Raw genomic sequence first — 18,959 nt, 5'->3', positions numbered from 1 at the left:
GTCCCTTGGCCAAGGCAGTCGCCGCGCCGCCGCCGGAGGGCGGGCCCGCCGCGCCGCTAGGCCAGATCGGCCGCGCCACCCATGCCACGGGGCGCCGCACCACCCCCACGGCGCAGGCAAGAGGGAGGACCCCCGCCACCACCGTCAGCCCCGGGCCATCGCCGGCGGCGTCCTTCGGGGGCGGTGGAGGGAGGGGAGGAAGGGAGGGGAGGAAGGGAGGGGAGGGGACCCCCGGCGGCTAGGGAACGAGATCCCGCCCGAGTCGCCCGAGCGGGGGCGGCGCGGGGGGGAGATGGGATGACCTGGAAAAACTCTCTGTTAACCCCAAGAGGTGTGTATTTTAGCGTGATGTTTTGGTAAATCTAAATGGAGTGATAAGAAAGAGTAACTTTTTTTTTGCTTTGGTAGGTAGTCAGGGTCGTATGTAGCTTTTACTTAAATATTACCGTAGACGACATTGGCATGTCAAAATAGTTTTGTTCAGGTTGGGAACCAACGAGGACTGAGACTGCTTGTGTGTGTGAAGTATGGTTGTATGTGCGAAAGGTTGTTGTTTCAGACGTTCAATATATTGAGCAACAGTGGCTTTTCACACAAATGGAGGCTTTATCACATGCTCATTTTGTCAAGCTAGCCATCACTTTGTGGGCTATTTGGTCGGCAAGGAGGAAGTCCATCCACGAGGGGATTTTTCAGAGTCCCCAATCACTTTTCTCATTCACCACCAGATTCATTGGAGAGCTAGAGAGTATTAAAGAAGGCAAACCGGCTGGGATACCAAGGACAGGAGGGGATATGCAACGTAGAACTCGTCCGAGAGCTCCTCCGGCATACCATGCAAAGCTTCATGTGGATGCGGCCGTGAGACCAGGGCGAGGTGGTTCAGCAGCAGTGGTATGCAGGGATGCCAAGGGGAACTACCTGGGTAGCACAGCCCTGGTGGTGCAAGGAGTGGACGACCCAATGATTTTAGAGTCGATAGCCTGCAGGGAGGCACTTTGTGCAGCTGAGGATCTTCTGTTGCAGAGTTTTGTGGTCGCGTCAGACGCAAAACAGGTGGTGAGAGACATTGCTGAAGGTTTCCACGGCAAACATGGCGCAATTATCAACAAGATCAAAGCCTATTCTACTGCTTTTTCCTGTAGTTTAATTTTTGAAAGTCGATACAGTAACGTAGAAGCTCACCGCCTAGCTAGATACGCTCTTAATATAGCACCTGGGCGTCATGTGTGGTTTGGCCAACCACATGATGTAAGCATTATCCCACTTTATGTGGAATTCGATCAATAAAGAATTGGCTTTCCCTCAAAAAAATTCAAGATAACAATTACATATGTATGTCCCTTTTAACAATCAAGTAAATAACTTGTAGAATATGTTAGACTTTCTTTCGAAGAATAATACCTCCTCGATCCTTAGTGCTAGATACTCCCTTCATTTTTATATACAAGGCCACAAACTCAAATAACAGGTACCAATGCAAAATTTAATGTCTGCTTTGAAAGTCAATTTTTTTTTTCGTTTACTGGGATCATTAATACCCCACATGCATGCAAGAAAACTGAGTGGAGGAAGTAGCTGACTATCATTATGACTGCATGCATGCAACTATTAAACATGTTGCTAGTACAAGAAAATATCATTAAATTTGCCTCGATTACTGTTGGTGGCCTTGTATAGATGCAAAACGTATATTTCATAGTGGCCTTGTATATAAAAATGGAGGGAGTACATCCGTTGTAGCGTCAAGTAATTCCGGATGGAGGAGTATATCTTAGTTTAATCAAAATTTCCAAGCTATTAGCTGAACCTCTTGGTGCAATGAGGCGAGCATAACTTTAACGTTGTAATTCAATGGAGCAGCAACGCACACTGATGCTTATAGTAGGGATGGGTCTCAGCCTAAATGATCCATTATCTACCAAATGGGAGTTTGGCCGGGGAGTCCCCCTTTTCGAAAAAAAAAATGAGAGTTTCGAGGGTCCTGAACATTCTGATCACGTGGAATACATTATCATGTTTCTTAATCAAGGGGATAAGTTCTAATCTTACCGCGCGCTGATCTACATACAAAATCGTAAACCTTTATAAAGGGGGTTCCAAATCATGCCTCCTGAAAATTAACATAAAAAATCCACTTCACTCCCAATATGCTATGCACGCATATCAAACAGCTTACTAATACTACACTGGTTCATCTCAAGAATAAAATGACAGCGACAGCGAGAGAATAATCTACATTCCATTGTGGCAAGTGACGGCTTGCAGACTACATAGAAAGAAGAACATAGATACACTGTGTCATTTCATGGCTAGTTTCAGCCTTTCAACAGTAAACAACTAGTGTACGAACAGTACTGTCTAATACTACTAGTACTAAACTGGTAGCTGAGCTAGAGGAGGAGCAAATCACAAGGTGACGACCCTTCAAACTCTCCAGACTATAAATAGTTTAAATCCCATCCCATCGTGGCAAGTAACGGCTTCCAGACTATAAGGAAGGAAGTACATTATATACACTGTGTCATTTTGAACACTAAGCAACTTGTGTACGAACAGTACAATCTAATACTAGTACACTCGTAGCTGAGCTAGAGGAGCATATCAGAAGATGAGGACACGCTTCAAACTCTCCAGCCTCACGCCGTGGTCCGGCCGGGCGGCAAGTAAAAAATTGAGAAGAAGAAGAACAAGACCCTGCGGCCTGCGGGTGTGGCTAGCTAGAGGCGGTGGGCAGTGACGAGGCCGTCGTTGAAGTTCTGGAGTAGCTCTTGAGGTCGTACCCGAAACTCGCAGTGCGGCGCTTCAGCCGTAGCACGGTGCGCCTCACCCTCCAGAACAGCTGCCTCACGGGCGCCGGCGCCTGCTGCCACGACCCCGACCCGCCGTGGCTCTTCCCCTCCGTCATCTTCCGGCTGCCAATGCTTCTCGCCATGCTGCTCTTCTTTCTTTCTTAATTAGGTAGGTAGCTTCTGGTCTGAGATGGAGGCACCGGGCTTCTCAGCAGCCGTTTATAAGCTCGCCGAATGGACGGAGCTCCGACGCGGACGGCGATGGCCGGCCGGGCCCGCCACCACTCACGCGCACTCACGGCTGACGAGAGAAATCCACTTTACACAACGATTAGCCCAAGGCAGAATCGCATTTGGGACATCTTTTCCCATTGCCACCCTACACTACACACCTACAGTCGAAACCGCTGCTAGTGGCTAGGCTTTCTTTCAGGTTGTGTTGTCTGCTGGTTTCCCCTGTAACAGACTACTAGCTCTGCACTTGCTTGGTTTCTCTAATGGAAATCGGAGGAGAAACTCTCTTTTACTCAAAAAAAAATACAGTTGAAACGGTCGACGCGGCATGGCGTGGCGATGGAATCTCTCTCCCATAAAAGGCAATGTAGAGCATCATAGGAGTGAGAGAGCCGGTGGAGGCCTCCTGTCTTGTCACAAACAAAAGAAATTTCCCTTGAGGCATCCATCGCATGCATGCTCAGGTTCGGATATCCCCCACTGCCGTTGTGGCCGTCCATATTACCGGAAAGATTAGCACGTAGGCAATACTCTTTATGTGTTAATAAAGCTATGTTGGAACCATGTAGTCGTGTTTAGTGACGACTCATATATCCGATCACGAAGATATGGTTCTTTGGGACAAATCTTCATCAGAAAAGAAGCAAAAGGAGAAGGAGAAGAAAGACGATGACTGCATCGTGACGCTTTACGCGCACGACCCTCGTGGCGCATATATCCATTGCTCAGTTTAGTTTGAGGATAAAGTGTCGGCTGCGAGTTCGCGATTGCAGTGACACACGCCACAACATAGAGCTAGCAGCAGTAAGCCATTTCAGCTTCTGTACAGACCTAGCTAGCATTTTCAACTTCTGTACAGGCCTAGTGATCAACAAACCCCTTCGTGTCAAAACAGCTTTGATGAAGAAATCCTCATATAAGCAGGTTAAAGAAAAAACACAATCAAAAAGATAGTGAAGGCCACCAACTCAACGCCAAGCAAGATTGCAGGGTCCGCCACACCTAACAAGAAGCTGCCGAGACTATCGAATGGAAATGGAACAACGCCGACTTGAAAACCCACTGAACACCATTGCACTGAACACACCAAACGGTCTCGGGAGAACTCGTCATCCTATCTTGACATAAACAATGTAACCAACATCAGAAGAACAGTGAAGATGAACCGACAAGTTAAAGCTCTTGCGATTGCGGCAGTGGCGGTGCCAGGAATTCGTCCATGTGTAGTCAGTTAAAAAATCGTGTAGTCATATGCATTTATTTATGATTTTTTTCTGAATGGTATATACTACTTATTGTATGGCGTTTTTCTAAAAAGTTGTGTAGTCATTTGACTACACAGGTCATGCATGGCTTCGCCACTGGATTGCGGTGGAACAAAGGTTCAAGCTTTTGATTCTGCTTTAGTTCTACCCGCGGGCCTAGCGATGGTAATAACAAAGCATATAGGATATAGCAATATCTACTCAACGACCAACTTTTTGACGTCCTGCTAACTTCTCTGGAAAGCAAAGAGTTAAAGACAGAGCACTAGTGTTTGAACTGATATGTATAGGAAGCCGCCCACGCAGCATAATTCAATTGGCTTCATTTGTCATCTATGATGACAGGTCTTCCGAGTCTCCTAGCTAAGGAGCCAAATAGTACGAGTGAACGTATTATGTAACAATAGACAATAGTAAGATCTAGAAAAAAAATAGATGATAAAAAATATTTGCCCCAAAAAACTGCTCTAGACTATTCTATCACTAGTAGAAAAACACCTAATAGTCCCGGTTCGTAAGGGCCTTTAGTCCCGGTTCATGAACCGGGACTAATGGGCCGTTACTAATACCTCCACCCATTAGTCCCGGTTCAAACAAGAACCGGGACCAATGTGCCTCCACGTGGCCCTGTGCACCGAGCCCAGTCAGGGGTCCTTTGGTCCCGGTTGGTGGCACCAACCGGGACCAAAAAGCATCCACGCGTCAGCATTTCATTGGTTGGGGTTTTTATTTTTATTTTTTGAAAGGAGGGGGGGATTGGGGGTTTTGGGGGGTTAATTTACGTGTTCCATATATTGTGTTAGCTAGCTAATTAATAGAGAGAAGTGTCCTCTCTTATATCCGTGCTTGGTCGACTCTACGTACTATATATACATAAGTGATCGAGAAAAACCATTCAATACAGAAGTTCATGCATACCGAGAGAAGTGATCGATCGACCTCTCTCCTTCTCCGAGAGATTGGTCGAACAACAAGTATCTGACGCTACTGGCTACATACATGCATGTACAATATGTATAAGATCTCTTATAATTACAATCCCCTAGCAATTGAAATCAATTTCCACATGGTATTCTCCGGCTTTATTGATGACGGGGTCAAGAAAGAATCCCGCTAATTCCTCTTGAATTGCTTTCATGCGATCTGGTTCTAGGAGTTCATTCCGCATCTGCCACGTCTAATTTGAAGATGGGGGTTAATTAATATATATATATGAATGAAACTCAACAGAAATGATGGTGTAATAAAATAAAATTATGAATATTATTGCTTACGCACTTCATATTGTCTTTGAGAGTAGCCCCGCTTGTTTTTCAAAGTCACGTTGTGGATGAACTCGCACACGTAGTATCCACAGAAATCATTCCCTTCTTCCTGCCACAAGCACTTTACGAGAAATAGAGGTCAATCAAACTGATAATGAAGCATTATAAATGGCATTGATGAAAGTATAGATATAAAATCAACGGGAGATGCGCGCAACTAGCTAGCCAGTAGTACTTACTCTCGGGTATGTATATCGCAGCTCCTTCGGCAGTCCCGGAGCTTCTGCGGTGAACTATTTCCAAACCCTACAAGACAAAGAAAATAATTATTATTACTTGAGATATCAGGAAATGAACAAAAAGTTGCCGATATGGTGCGATAATGATCGATTGAACTTACTTGCTGAGCATTTTAGTCATGTCCGCATAGGATTTGGGATCTTTCCGTCTCGAGTCTAAGACGGTTACTAGTCCACGCTCAAGCTTAATCTCCAGAAGAATATAGTGGTACCTGCCCACGCATGCATAACTCATCAATTACATTACTATAACCTCGCTCGAGTAATAAGGGAAACCGAATATGCACACGATAGTAACACTCACTTGCCGTTGTAAGGAAAGAGTATGGTATCTTTGTTTTGATTTTTTATCAATGATTATAGCACGTTGTCCTCGGCCTCTTTGATGTCCTTTTTAACCAGAAATTCATCTATGATATTTGTGTTAATGAACCCAATATCATAAATTTCTTGTTTTTTGCACTCGACGATCTTCAATCTGCATAATATATTAAGGATAATTAATTATAAATGCATGAAATGAAAGAGCGAGCTATATATAGAGACTTAATGACAGAAATAGTACTTACAGATAGGAGCAAAAGACCATTAGTTTATCGAGGGCCTTTTGATTGAAGAACGCGAAGAACTCATCAAATGGAACAGTCAACAGATCATTTGCAATGAGATCGTGCTCCTCTTTAATATGCAGATACAAAGCATTCTTACCCTCAGACTCTCTGCAGGTTTCCATGTACCAATTATGGAATCTTCGCATCATTGTTGTCAGAGATTTTTCATCTTTGACGAGAGGCTTCCCGTACTCGTATCTGTGTTCGTCCACCTCCAAAAAATCAGGAAGTGCATCGTCAGGCAGGTAATCGTCAAGATTGCCATAACCGGCCACCGTCCCCGGAGCATTAGACACATTGAGCGGGGGGCACGATTGCTGTGCTTGTTCGCCGAGCTGGGCAATTTTTTCCCCTTTGCTCGTTCTTTTGACCTTTTAGCACTGACAGTAGTTCCCGACCGCTGGGCTTGGAGATATGTCTGTTCAGTAATGCGCTCATAGTTGGTTCTCGGCGGAGACTTTGGTGGTTTCCTCAGGGCATCGATAGTACGCTTTGCTTTCACCGGATCTACCTTCTCCTCCGGAGGTGGATGTCTCTTTGCTTTCACCCCTTCAAAGAACTCCTTCACGTGGGTCCGCACAATCGTATCGTTTTCCTCCTCGGACCTCTCGTACGGTAACTTCTCTAGAGGCTTGAGAGATGATGGACCGTATTTGTATTGCCTCCCGCCTCTGGTTGTGCTGCTAGACGCCGGAGCAGACGGAGCGGCTGTTGCGTCTGTCTTCTTTCGTGCTTGCTTACGAGGCGGAGGAGAAGGAGTACGACACGCCTAAGCAGCCGGGGCGGCGGCGGGTCTCTTCCGCCCTTGCTGGCGAGGCGGAGAAGGGGGATGCTGCTGGCTGCTCGGGAGCGTCGGCGCAGGCGGAGAAGGAGACGGAGTGCCGCCATGCGCCAGAGAAGGAGGTGGAGTGCCGCCACGCGTGCCCTGATCGTCACTCACCGGAGGAGGAGGCGGTGGAGGAGGCGGAGTGCCCTGACTCGCCGGAGCAGGAGGAGGAGGCGGAGGCGTCCAGTTCAGAAGGTTGATGAGCTCCTTCTTCCATAGGCATGGAGTCTTCAGAGCAAAACCCAGCCTAGTCTCCCCTTCATCGGTAGGGTGGTCAAGCACGAGGTCCTCAAATCCCTCCGTTATTTCATCCACCATCACTTTAGCATATCCTTTTGGAATCGGCTGGCAGTGATAAGTTGTGCCGGGTCCACTAGGATAAACTTGGCCAACAGCCGCCTTGACCTTCAAATTCATCCATCGCGCCATCATGTGGCAATTTTGAGACTCCGTGATACCATCCACGGGATAGCTGGCAGGAGCCGTCAAGACATGCTCCGGCTGAAGCAGCTCGGTGGAAGCCACGCTGCTTCTCCGCTGAGATGGCGGGGTAGCTTCGGGGGAAGCTTCGGCAGGTCGTTTGCTGTGATCTGCTGCTTCTCGTTCCTCTTCTTGATCCTCTAGCCCCATTACCCTTTCGTGCAGCGCCTGCAGTTGGTCCTGCTCCAGTTTCTTCCTCCTCTCGTGGGTTTTGTAACCCCCTGCGTCCGGAAAACCAACCTTCCATGGAATGGATCCTGGCATGCCTCGTGTCCGTCCAGGGTGCTCAGGATTCCCAAGGGCCATTGTGAGCTCGTCCTTCTCCCTGTTTGGAAGGAACGTCCCTCGCTGCGCTGCATCGATATAGTGTCGAAGGTTCTTGACCGGTATTTCCAGTTGCTCGTCCGTCCACTGGCAAAACCCTGTTACAGGGTCCAAGGTTCTGCCAGACCCGAAGAACCAAGTCCGGCAACGGCCTGGCCATCTCATTGTCTCTTGTTTGATCCCTTTTTCAAGCAGATCATTCTCAGCCTTGGACCACTTAGGCCAGGCTTGCAGGTAGCCACCTGACCCCGTGCGATGGTGAAGCATCTTCTTCGCAGCATTTTTCTTGTTTGTCTCCGACATCTTCTTACTCTTTTCCGATGTCTTGTGGGCCACAAATGCGGGCCAGTGATCTTTGATCTTCTCATATTTGCCGATGAATTCTGGTGTCTTTTTATTTTTGACAAACTGGTTCAGCTCTTTCCTCCACCTCCTCATTAGGGTTGCCATCTTCTTAAGAGTACAAGACTTGATTAATTCCTCTTTAAATGGCTTCTCCGGATCCTCCTCTGGCGGTAGGGTGAAATTTTCCTTCAGCTCAGTCCAAAGATATTCCTTCTGCATATCATTGACATAAGACACCTCAGGGTCTTCCTCCTTAGGCTTATACCGTTGTTGGATGCTGATCGGGATCTTCTCCCTAACAAGAACCCCGCACAGAGCAGAAAATGCCTTCCTTGTCCGGATGGGTTCGATCGGTTCGCCGTCGGGCGCGATTTCTATGATCTCAAACTTTTCATCTGAGCTCAACTTTTTCTTCGGGCCTCGTCTCCTTACCGAAGTTGTGCTCGATCCGGAGGGCTAGAAATTATAAGGAAGAAAGACGAGAGTAACTAATATGTGTAAATATACCAAAACAATGGAAGCATCAATTAACTAGTCAGCACGGGCTTAACTAATATATATACCTGGCCGGGCTCGGTTCGGTCACCCAAGCAGTCAGCACGATCTCCTTCTTGTACCTCCATTGTGTCACCGGAGCCATCATGAACATAGTCATGTTCTTGTACCGGCATTAATGGGCCGAAGCCATCATGAACATAGCCCTCTTCTTCACCCTGTTCTTCCAGCTGACCAACGGTGTCGAGGAGAAATGACGCAACTTCATCCCTTCCATTTGCGATTATGTCCCTCAATATCGCTTTTGTTTCTTCGTCTCGGCAGTGCTCCATAGTTTCTGCAAATATTTACAACATGTCAATTATTATTCAAACATGGTACAGATGGATATATATATATATATATATATATATATTAGTGGCAAACGTAGAACTAGCCAGCTAATCACAATAAGAAATCATGTTAGTGGCCTCGACGCTGCTTCTCTAGGGTTTGGGGTCACCTCGACACAACAACGCTTCAAAGGTTTGGGGTGGCCTTGACGACAACGCTCTTTTAACTTGGTAAATTTGGGTGGCCTCGAGAGAGTTAATTTGTCGCGTAGGGGCGCGGCGGGAGGGGGTAGGAGACCAACATCGTTTTCTCTCTAGGGGTTGGGTGTCCTCGAGAGTTTTGGTCGAGCGAGAGGGCTGAGGGGGGGTATATATATCGACCGCCCCTCATGTCGAAGTTATCTCGAGGGGGTTATATCGACAACGACCGACGAGAAAGGAAAATAATTAAGGAAAAGGAAGAAAAGAGGAAGAAGGAAGAAGGAAGAAGAAGAAAAAAAAGAGGAGAAGAAGAAAGGAATAGAGGAGAAGAAGAAAAAATAGAAAAATTTCTATTTTTTCTTCTTCTCCTCTATTCCTTTCTTCTTCTCCTCTTCTTTTTCTTCTTTTTTCCTCTTCTTATTTATTTCTCCTCTTCTTCCTCTCCTCTTCTTCATCTTCTTATTTTCCTTTTTCCTCTCATTCTTTTTCTTCTTCTTTCTTCCTTCTTCCTTCTTCCTCTTTTCTTCCTTTTCCTTATTTTACTTTAAATTTCTCCTCTACACTAACCTAAAATGCACTAACCTAAAATCGATATCTACTAACAACCTAAATAAAAAATTAATACATATATGAAAAAACATATATAAACAAAAAATGCTATGAACATTATATTCATACATACATATATATATAGCCACATCCATTCATCATATATATAGCTACCACACACATATATACATTATATATATGAAAAAATGCAATGAACAAAAAAATACACTTATGAAAAAAATACTATGAACATGTACACATATATATATACACATACAAACACATATACACACAAAAAATGCAAAAAATTGCAGGGTGGCGGGGGAGGCGCGCGGCGGCCGCGTAGGGCAGGGGCGGCGCGCGCCGGCCGCACAGGGCAGGGGCGGCGGCGCGGCGGCCGCGCACGGACAGGGGCGGCGCGCGGTGGCCGCGTAGGGGCGCGGGACGGGAGGGGCGCGGGAGCAGGCTGTGCTCACAGGGGGCGGCGGCGACGGCGCAGGCGAGCAGCCTGACAGCGTCGGTGGCGGCGGCGACGGCAAGGTGGGGCAGGGGCGTCGGGCGGCAACGGCGACGACGAGGAGCAGGGGCACGTCGGGGGAGAATTGGGCGATTTGGCCGGAAACTGCTAAGTGTTTGCTTATATAGAAAACCCTTTAGTCCCGGTTGGTGGCACCAACCGGGACTAATGCACCCTTTGGTCCCGGTTGGTGCCACTAACCGGGACCAAAGGCCTCTTTTTCGGCAGCCCAAAGGGCGGGAACCGGCGGCCTTTGGTCCCGGTTGGTGGCACCAACCGGGACTAATGCCCCTGTGCTGCCCGCCTCGGGGCTAAAGTTTAGTCCTACCTCGCTAGTTGAGAGGGGCGCGCAGTGGTTTATAAGCCCCACTGCCGCACCCCTCTCGAGCTCCTCTCCACCACAGGCTTTCGGGCCTACTTGCTATTGCTTTGTCTGATGGGCCTTCTGGGCCTACTGCGGGCCTGAATCCTGGCCCATAGTAGGGTTTCTAGTCGTATTCAGGCCGTGGGGGCCCAGTAGGAGGCATTTTTTTTGTTTTTTGTTTTCTTTACTCATTGTTGCTATATTTATTTATTTTCCAGTTTTTTTCTTTTGTTTTCTGCATTATTTATTTTCTTTTGTTTTTTGCTTTATTTTTTAATTGTTTTTGCTTTTAGTTTTAGGAAAATTATAAACTTTCTGTTAGTGCCATTAGTTTTCAAATTTGAAAACACTTTTTTTGTTTTTTTGTTTTCTTTCTTGCTTTATTTATTTTATTTTGTTTCTACTTACAACAAAATACTTATTGTTGTTTTTTTCTTTTGTTTTCTGCATTATTTATTTTCTTTTGTTTTTTGCTTTATTTTTTAATTGTTTTTGCTTTTAGTTTTAGGAAAATTATAAACTTTCTGTTAGTGCCATTAGTTTTCAAATTTGAAAACACTTTTTTTGTTTTTTGTTTTCTTTCTTGCTTTATTTATTTTATTTTGTTTCTACTTACAACAAAATACTTATTGTTGTTTTTTTCTTTTGTTTTCTGCATTATTTATTTTCTTTTGTTTTTTGCTTTATTTTTTAATTGTTTTTGCTTTTAGTTTTAGGAAAATTATAAACTTTCTGTTAGTGCCATTAGTTTTCAAATTTGAAAACACTTTTTTTGTTTTTTTGTTTTCTTTCTTGCTTTATTTATTTTATTTTGTTTCTACTTACAACAAAATACTTATTGTTGCTATTTTTAATTATTACGAGGGCCGAACCATAAGACATTAAAGCATTTCAAATGAACTCTGAAAAAGTTGAAAGTTGGCATGGTATCATAAATTGACCCACATAGCATGTGCATGTACAAAACGGACAATGGTATCATACTCGTCAGTTACAAAGTTGGCATGGTATCATCATAATAGTTGCGGGAGAAAGTCTTCACTTTTTCTTCGCTTGTGTCATTTGCTTATTGCGCCGTAACCATGGATAATCTTCATCGTTTATCAGGATGCTGGGGTCAGCCTTGACTTTGAAGGGAGGAATTTCATGAAACTTTTCATAATCTTCAGACATGTCTGTCTTGTCCTCCACTCCCACGATGTCCCTTTTTCCTGAAAGAACTATGTGGCGCTTTGGCTCATCGTATGATGTATTCGCTTCCTTATCTTTTCTCTTTCTCGGTCTGGTAGACATGTCCTTCACATAGATAACCTGTGCCACATCATTGGCTAGGACGAACGGTTCGTCAGTGTACCCAAGATTTTTCAGATCCACTGTTGTCATTCCGTACTGTGGGTCTACCTGTACCCCGCCTCCTGACAGATTGACCCATTTGCACTTAAACAAAGGGACCTTAAAATCATGTCCGTAGTCAAGTTCCCATATGTCCACTATGTAACCATAATATGTGTCCTTTCCCCTCTCGGTTGTTGCATCAAAGCGGACACCGCTGTTTTGGTTGGTGCTCTTTTGATCTTGGTCAATCGTGTAAAATGTATTCCCGTTTATCTCGTATCCTTTCCAAATCAATACAGTCAAAGATGGTCCCCTGGACAACAAGTACAGCTCATCACAAACAGTGTTGTCACCTCTGATACGTGCTTCCAACCAACTGCTGAAAGTCCTGATGTGTTCACATGTAATCCAGTCGTCGCACTGCTCCGGCTGTTTGGAGCGCAGACTGTTCTTGTGTTCATCGACATACGGGGTCACCAAGGTAGAGTTCTGTAGAACTGTGTAGTGTGCTTGAGACCAAGAATATCCGTCCCTGCATATTATTGAGTCCCTTCCAAGCGTGCCTTTTCCAGTCAGTCTCCCCTCATACCGCGATTTAGGGAGACCTATCTTCTTAAGGCCAGGAATGAAGTCAACACAAAACCCGATGACATCCTCTGTTTGATGGCCCATGGAGATGCTTCCTTCTGGCCTAGCGCGGTTACGGACATATTTCTTTAGGACTCCCATGAACCTCTCAAAGGGGTACATATTGTGTAGAAATACGGGGCCCAGAATGACAATCTCGTCAACTAGATGAACTAGGACGTGCGTCATGATATTGAAGAAGGATGGTGGGAACACCAGCTCGAAACTGACAAGACATTGCACCACATCACTCCTTAGCCTTGGTATGATTTCTGGATCGATCACCTTCTGAGAGATTGCATTGAGGAATGCACATAGCTTCACAATGGCTAATCGGACGTTTTCCGGTAGAAGCCCCCTCAATGCAACCGGAAGCAGTTGCGTCATAATCACGTGGCAGTCATGAGACTTTAGGTTCTGAAACTTTTTCTCTGCCATATTTATTATTCCTTTTATATTAGACGAGAAGCCAGTCGGGACCTTCATACTAAGCAGGCATTCAAAGAAGATTTCCTTCTCTTCTTTGGTAAGAGCATAGCTGGCAGGACCTTCATACTGCTTTGGAGGCATGCCGTCTTTTTCGTGCAAACGTTGTAGGTCCTCCCGTGCCTCAGCTGTATCTTTTGTCTTCCCATACACGCCCAAGAAGCCTAGCAGATTCACGCAAAGGTTCTTCGTCACGTGCATCACGTCGATCGAAGAGCGGACCTCTAGGTCTTTCCAGTAGGGTAGGTCCCAAAATATAGATTTCTTCTTCCACATGGGTGCGTGTCCCCCAGCGTCACTCGGAACAGCTAGTGCGCCGGGACCCTTTCCAAAGATTACGTGTAAATCATTGACCATAGCAAGTACGTGATCACCGGTACGCATGGCGGGCTTCTTCCGGTGATCTGCCTCGCCTTTGAAATGCTTGCCTTTCTTTCGACATTGATGGTTGGTCGGAAGAAATCGACGATGGCCCAGGTACACATTCTTCCTGCAGCTTGCCAGGTATATACTATCGGTGTCAAGTAAACAGTGCGTGCATGCGTGGTATCCCTTGTTTGTCTGTCCTGAAAGGTTACTGAGAGCGGGCCAATCGTTGATGGTCACGAACAGCAACGCCTTTAGGTTAAATTCCTCCTGTTTGTGCTCATCCCACGTACGTACACCGTTTCCATTCCACAGCTGTAAAAGTTCTTCAACTAATGGCCTTAGGTACACATCAATGTCGTTGCCGGGTTGCTTAGGGCCTTGGATGAGAACTGGCATCATAATGAACTTCGCTTCATGCACATCCAAGGAGGAAGGTTATACATACATAGAGTCACGGGCCAGGTGCTGTGATTGCTGCTCTGCTCCCCGAAAGGATTAATGCCATCCGCGCTTAAAGCAAACCATACGTTCCTTGGCTCACTTGCAAACTCATCCCAGTACTTTCTCTCGATTTTTCTCCACTGCGACCCGTCAGCGGGTGCTCTCAACTTCCCGTCTTTCTTACGGTCCTCACTATGCCATCACATCAACTTGGCATGCTCTCTGTTTCTGAACAGACGTTTCAACCGTGGTATTATAGGAGCATACCACATCACCTTCGCAGGAATCCTCTTCCTGGGGGGCTCGCCGTCAACATCACCAGGGTCATCTCGTCTGATCTTATACCGTAATGCACCGCATACCGTGCATGCGTTCAAATCCTTGTACGCACCGCGGAAGAGGATGCAGTCATTAGGGCATGCATGTATCTTCTGCACCTCCAATCCTAGAGGGCATACGACCTTCTTTGCTGCGTATGTACTGTCGAGCAATTCGTTATCCTTTGGAAGCTTCTTCTTCAATATTTTCAGTAGCTTCTCAAATCCTTTGTCAGGCACAGCATTCTCTTCCTTCCACTGCAGCAATTCCAGTACGATACCGAGCTTTGTGTTGCCATATTCGCAATTGGGGTACCCCTTTTTTGTGGTCCTCTAACACGCGATCGAACTTCAGCTTCTCCTTTTGACTTTCGCATTGCGTCCTTGCATCGACAATGACCGGCGGAGATCATCATCATCGGGCACATCGTCTGGTTCCTCTTGATCTTCAGCAGCTTCGCCCGTTGCAGCATCATCGTGCACATCGTCTGGTTCCTCTTGATCTTCAGTAGCATCACCGTATTCAGGGGGCACATAGTTGTCATCGTATTCTTCTTCTTCGTCGTCTTCCATCATAACCCCTATTTCTCCGTGCCTCGTCCAAACATTATAGTGTGGCATGAAACCCTTGTAAAGCAGGTGGGTGTGGAGGATTTTCCGGTCAGAGCAAGACTTCGTATTCCCACATATAGGGCATGCACAACACATAAAACCATTCTGCTTGTTTGCCTCAGCCACGTCGAGAAAATCATGCACGCCCTTAATGTACTCGGAGGTGTGTCTTGAACCGTACATCCATTGCCGGTTCATCTGCGTGCATTATATATAATTAAGTGTGTCAAAAATCATTACAGAACATCATGAATAGATAATTAAGTGACCAAATTAATAGAAGTTCATCATCACATTAAAACCAAAGTACATACATAGTTCTCATCTAACAACATAAAGCTCTGCAGAGCATCTAAATTAATTAAACCATACATTGAAACTATGTAAAACATTTCAATGCGAAAACAAATGCGATCATAATCGCAACCAATGTAACAACTGATCCAATGGCATAATGATACCAAGCCTCGGTATGAATGGCATATTTTCTAATCTTTCTAATCTTCAAGCGCATTGCATCCATCTTGATCTTGTGATCATCGACGACATCCGCAACATGCAACTCCAATATCATCTTCTCCTCCTCAATTTTTCTAATTTTTTCCTTCTACAAATTGTTTTCTTCTTCAACTAAATTTAATCTCTCGACAATAGGGTCGGTTGGAATTTCCGGTTCAACAACCTCCTAGATAAATAAAATCTATGTCACGTTGGTCGGCATAATTGTGATAAACAATAAATGAACCAATAGTTATGAAAAGATAATATATACCACATCTGAATCATAGACAGGATGAGGGCCAACGGGGGCGGATACCAAAACCATCGCACTATATAAGATGCAATAATAAAAGTAAGAAAATTATACAAGTATCTATATAGATATACAAGTAAGATTTTTTTTCCTTTCAGAAAGAAGATAAGAACAAGAGGCTTTTTCCGGAACCCGAACAACAACTTTCCATATATAAATCTTTACCTCCGGACCATTCCGGAACTCCTCGTGACGTCCGGGATCTCATCCGGGACTCCGAACAACATTCGGTAACCACATACAAACTTCCTTTATAACCCTAGCGTCATCAAACCTTAAGTGTGTAGACCCTACGGGTTCGGAAACCATGCAGACATGACCGAGACGTTCTCCGGTCAATAACCAACAGCGGGATCTGGATACCCATGTTGGCTCCCACATGTTCCACGATGATCTCATCGGATGAACCACGATGTCAAGGACTCAATCGATCCCGTATACAATTCCCTTTGTCTAGCGGTATTGTACTTGCCCGAGATTCGATAGTCGGTATGCTGATACCTTGTTCAATCTCGTTACCGGCAAGTCTCTTTACTCGTTCCATAACACATCATCCCGTGAACAACCCCTTGGTCACATTGTGCACATTATGATGATGTCCTACCGAGTGGGCCCAGAGATACCTCTCCGTTAACCGCAGTGACAAATCCCAGTCTCGATTCGTGCCAACCCAACAGACACTTTCGGAGATACCTGTAGTGCACCTTTATAGCCACCCAGTTATGTTGTGACGTTTGGTACACCCAAAGCATTCCTACGGTATCCGGGAGTTGCACAATCTCATGGTCTAAGGAAATGATACTTGACATTAGAAAAGCTTTAGCATACGAACTACACGATCTTTGTGCTAGGCTTCAGATTGGGTCTTGTCCATCACATCATTCTCCTAATGATGTGATCCCGTTATCAACGACATCCAATGTCCATAGCCAGGAAACCATGACTATCTGTTGATCACAACGAGCTAGTCAACTAGAGGCTCACTAGGGACATATTGTGGTCTATGTATTCACACGTGTATTACGATTTCCGGATAATACAGTTATAGCATGAATAAAAGACTATTATCATGAACAAAGAAATATAATAATAAGACTTTTATTATTGCCTCTAGGGCATATTTCCGACAGTCTCCCACTTGCACCAGAGTCAATAATCTAGTTCACATCGCCATGTGATTAACACTCACAGGTCACATCGCCATGTGACCAACATCCAAAGAGTTTACTAGTTCACATCATCATGTGATTAAGACTCAATGAGTTCTGGGGTTTGATCATGTTTTGCTTGTGAGAGAGGTTTTAGTCAACGGATCTGAACCTTTCAGATCCGTGTGTGCTTTGCAAATTTCTAGGTCATATTGTAAATGCTGCTTCCACGCTCCACTTGGAGCTATTCCAAATGGTTGCTCCACTACACGTATCCGGTTTGCTATTCAGAGTCATTCGGATAGGTGTTAAAGCTTGCATCGACGTAACCCTTTACGCCGAACTCTTTATCACCTCCATAATCGAGAAACATGTCCTTATTCCTCTAAGGATAACTTTGACCGCTATCTGATGATCCACTCCTTGATCACCTTTGTACTCTCTTGCCAGACATGTGGCAAGGCACACATCAGGTGCGGTACATAGCATAGCATACTATAGAGCCTACGTCTAAAGCATAGGGGACGACCTTCGTCCTTTCTCTCTTTTCTGTCGTGGTCGAGCTTTAAGTCTTAACTTCATACCTTACATCTCAGGTAAGAACTCCTTCTTTGACTGATCCATCTTGAACACCTTCAAGATCATGTCAAGGTATATGCTCATTTGAAAGTATCATTAAGCATTTTGATCTATCCTCATAGATTTTGATGCTCAATGTTCAAATTGCTTGATCCAGGTTTTCTATTGAAAAACACCTTTCAAATAACCCTATATGCTTTCCAGAAAATTCTACATCATTTCTGATCATCAATATGTCAACAACATATACTCATCAGAAATTCTATAGTGCTCCCACTAACTTCTTTGGAAATACAAGTTTCTCACAAACCTTGTATAAACCTAAAATCTTTGATCATCTTAACAAAGTGTATATTCCAACTCCGAGATGCTTACTCCAGTCCTTAGAAGGATCGCTGGAGCCAGCATACCTTTTAGCATCCTTAGGATCGACAAAACTTTCTGATTGTATCACATACAACCTTTCCTTACGAAGACTGGTAAGGAAACTCGTTTTGACATCCATCTGCCAGATTTCATAAATGCAGCTAATGCTAACATGATTCCGATGGACTTAAGCATCGCTATGGATGAGAAAATCTCATCGTAGTCAACTCCTTGAACTTGTGAAAAACTCTTCGCCACAAGTCGAGCTTCATAGACGGTGACGTTACCGTCCACGTCCTTCTTCTTCTTAAAGATCCATTTATTTCAATGGCTTGCCGATCATCGGGCAAGTCCACCAAAGTCCATGCTTTGTTATGATACATGGATCCTATCTCGGATTTCATGGCTTCTAACCATTTGTCGGAATTTGGGCCCACCATCGCTTCTCCATAGCTCGTAGGTTCATTGTTGTCTAGCAACATGACCTTCAAGACAAGATCACCGTACCACTCCAAAGCAGTACGCGTCCTTGTCATCCTACGAGGTTCGGTAGTGACTTGATCCGAAGCTTCATGATCGATATCATAAGCTTCCACTTCAATTGGTGTAGGTGCCACGGGAACAACTTCCTGTGCCCTGCTACACACTGGTTGAAGTGATGGTTCAATAACCTCATCAAGTCTCCACTATCCTCCCACTCAATTCTCGAGACAAACCTTTCCTCGAGAAAGGACCCGATTCAAGAAACAATCCCTATTGCTTTCAGATCTGAATTAGGAGGTATACCCAACTGTTTTGGGTGTCCTATGAAGATGCATTTTATCCGCTTTGGGTTTGAGCTTATCAATCTGAAACTTTTCACATAAGCGTCGCAGCCCCAAACTTTTAACAAACAACAACTTAGGTTTCTCCAAACCATAGTTCAAACGGTGTCATCTCAACAGAATTACGTGGTGCCCTATTAAA

The sequence above is a fragment of the Triticum aestivum genome, chromosome 1B (genome assembly GCF_018294505.1).
Source record: "Triticum aestivum cultivar Chinese Spring chromosome 1B, IWGSC CS RefSeq v2.1, whole genome shotgun sequence".
Taxonomy (NCBI): domain Eukaryota; kingdom Viridiplantae; phylum Streptophyta; class Magnoliopsida; order Poales; family Poaceae; genus Triticum; species Triticum aestivum.
This window is presented reverse-complemented; position numbering follows the sequence as displayed.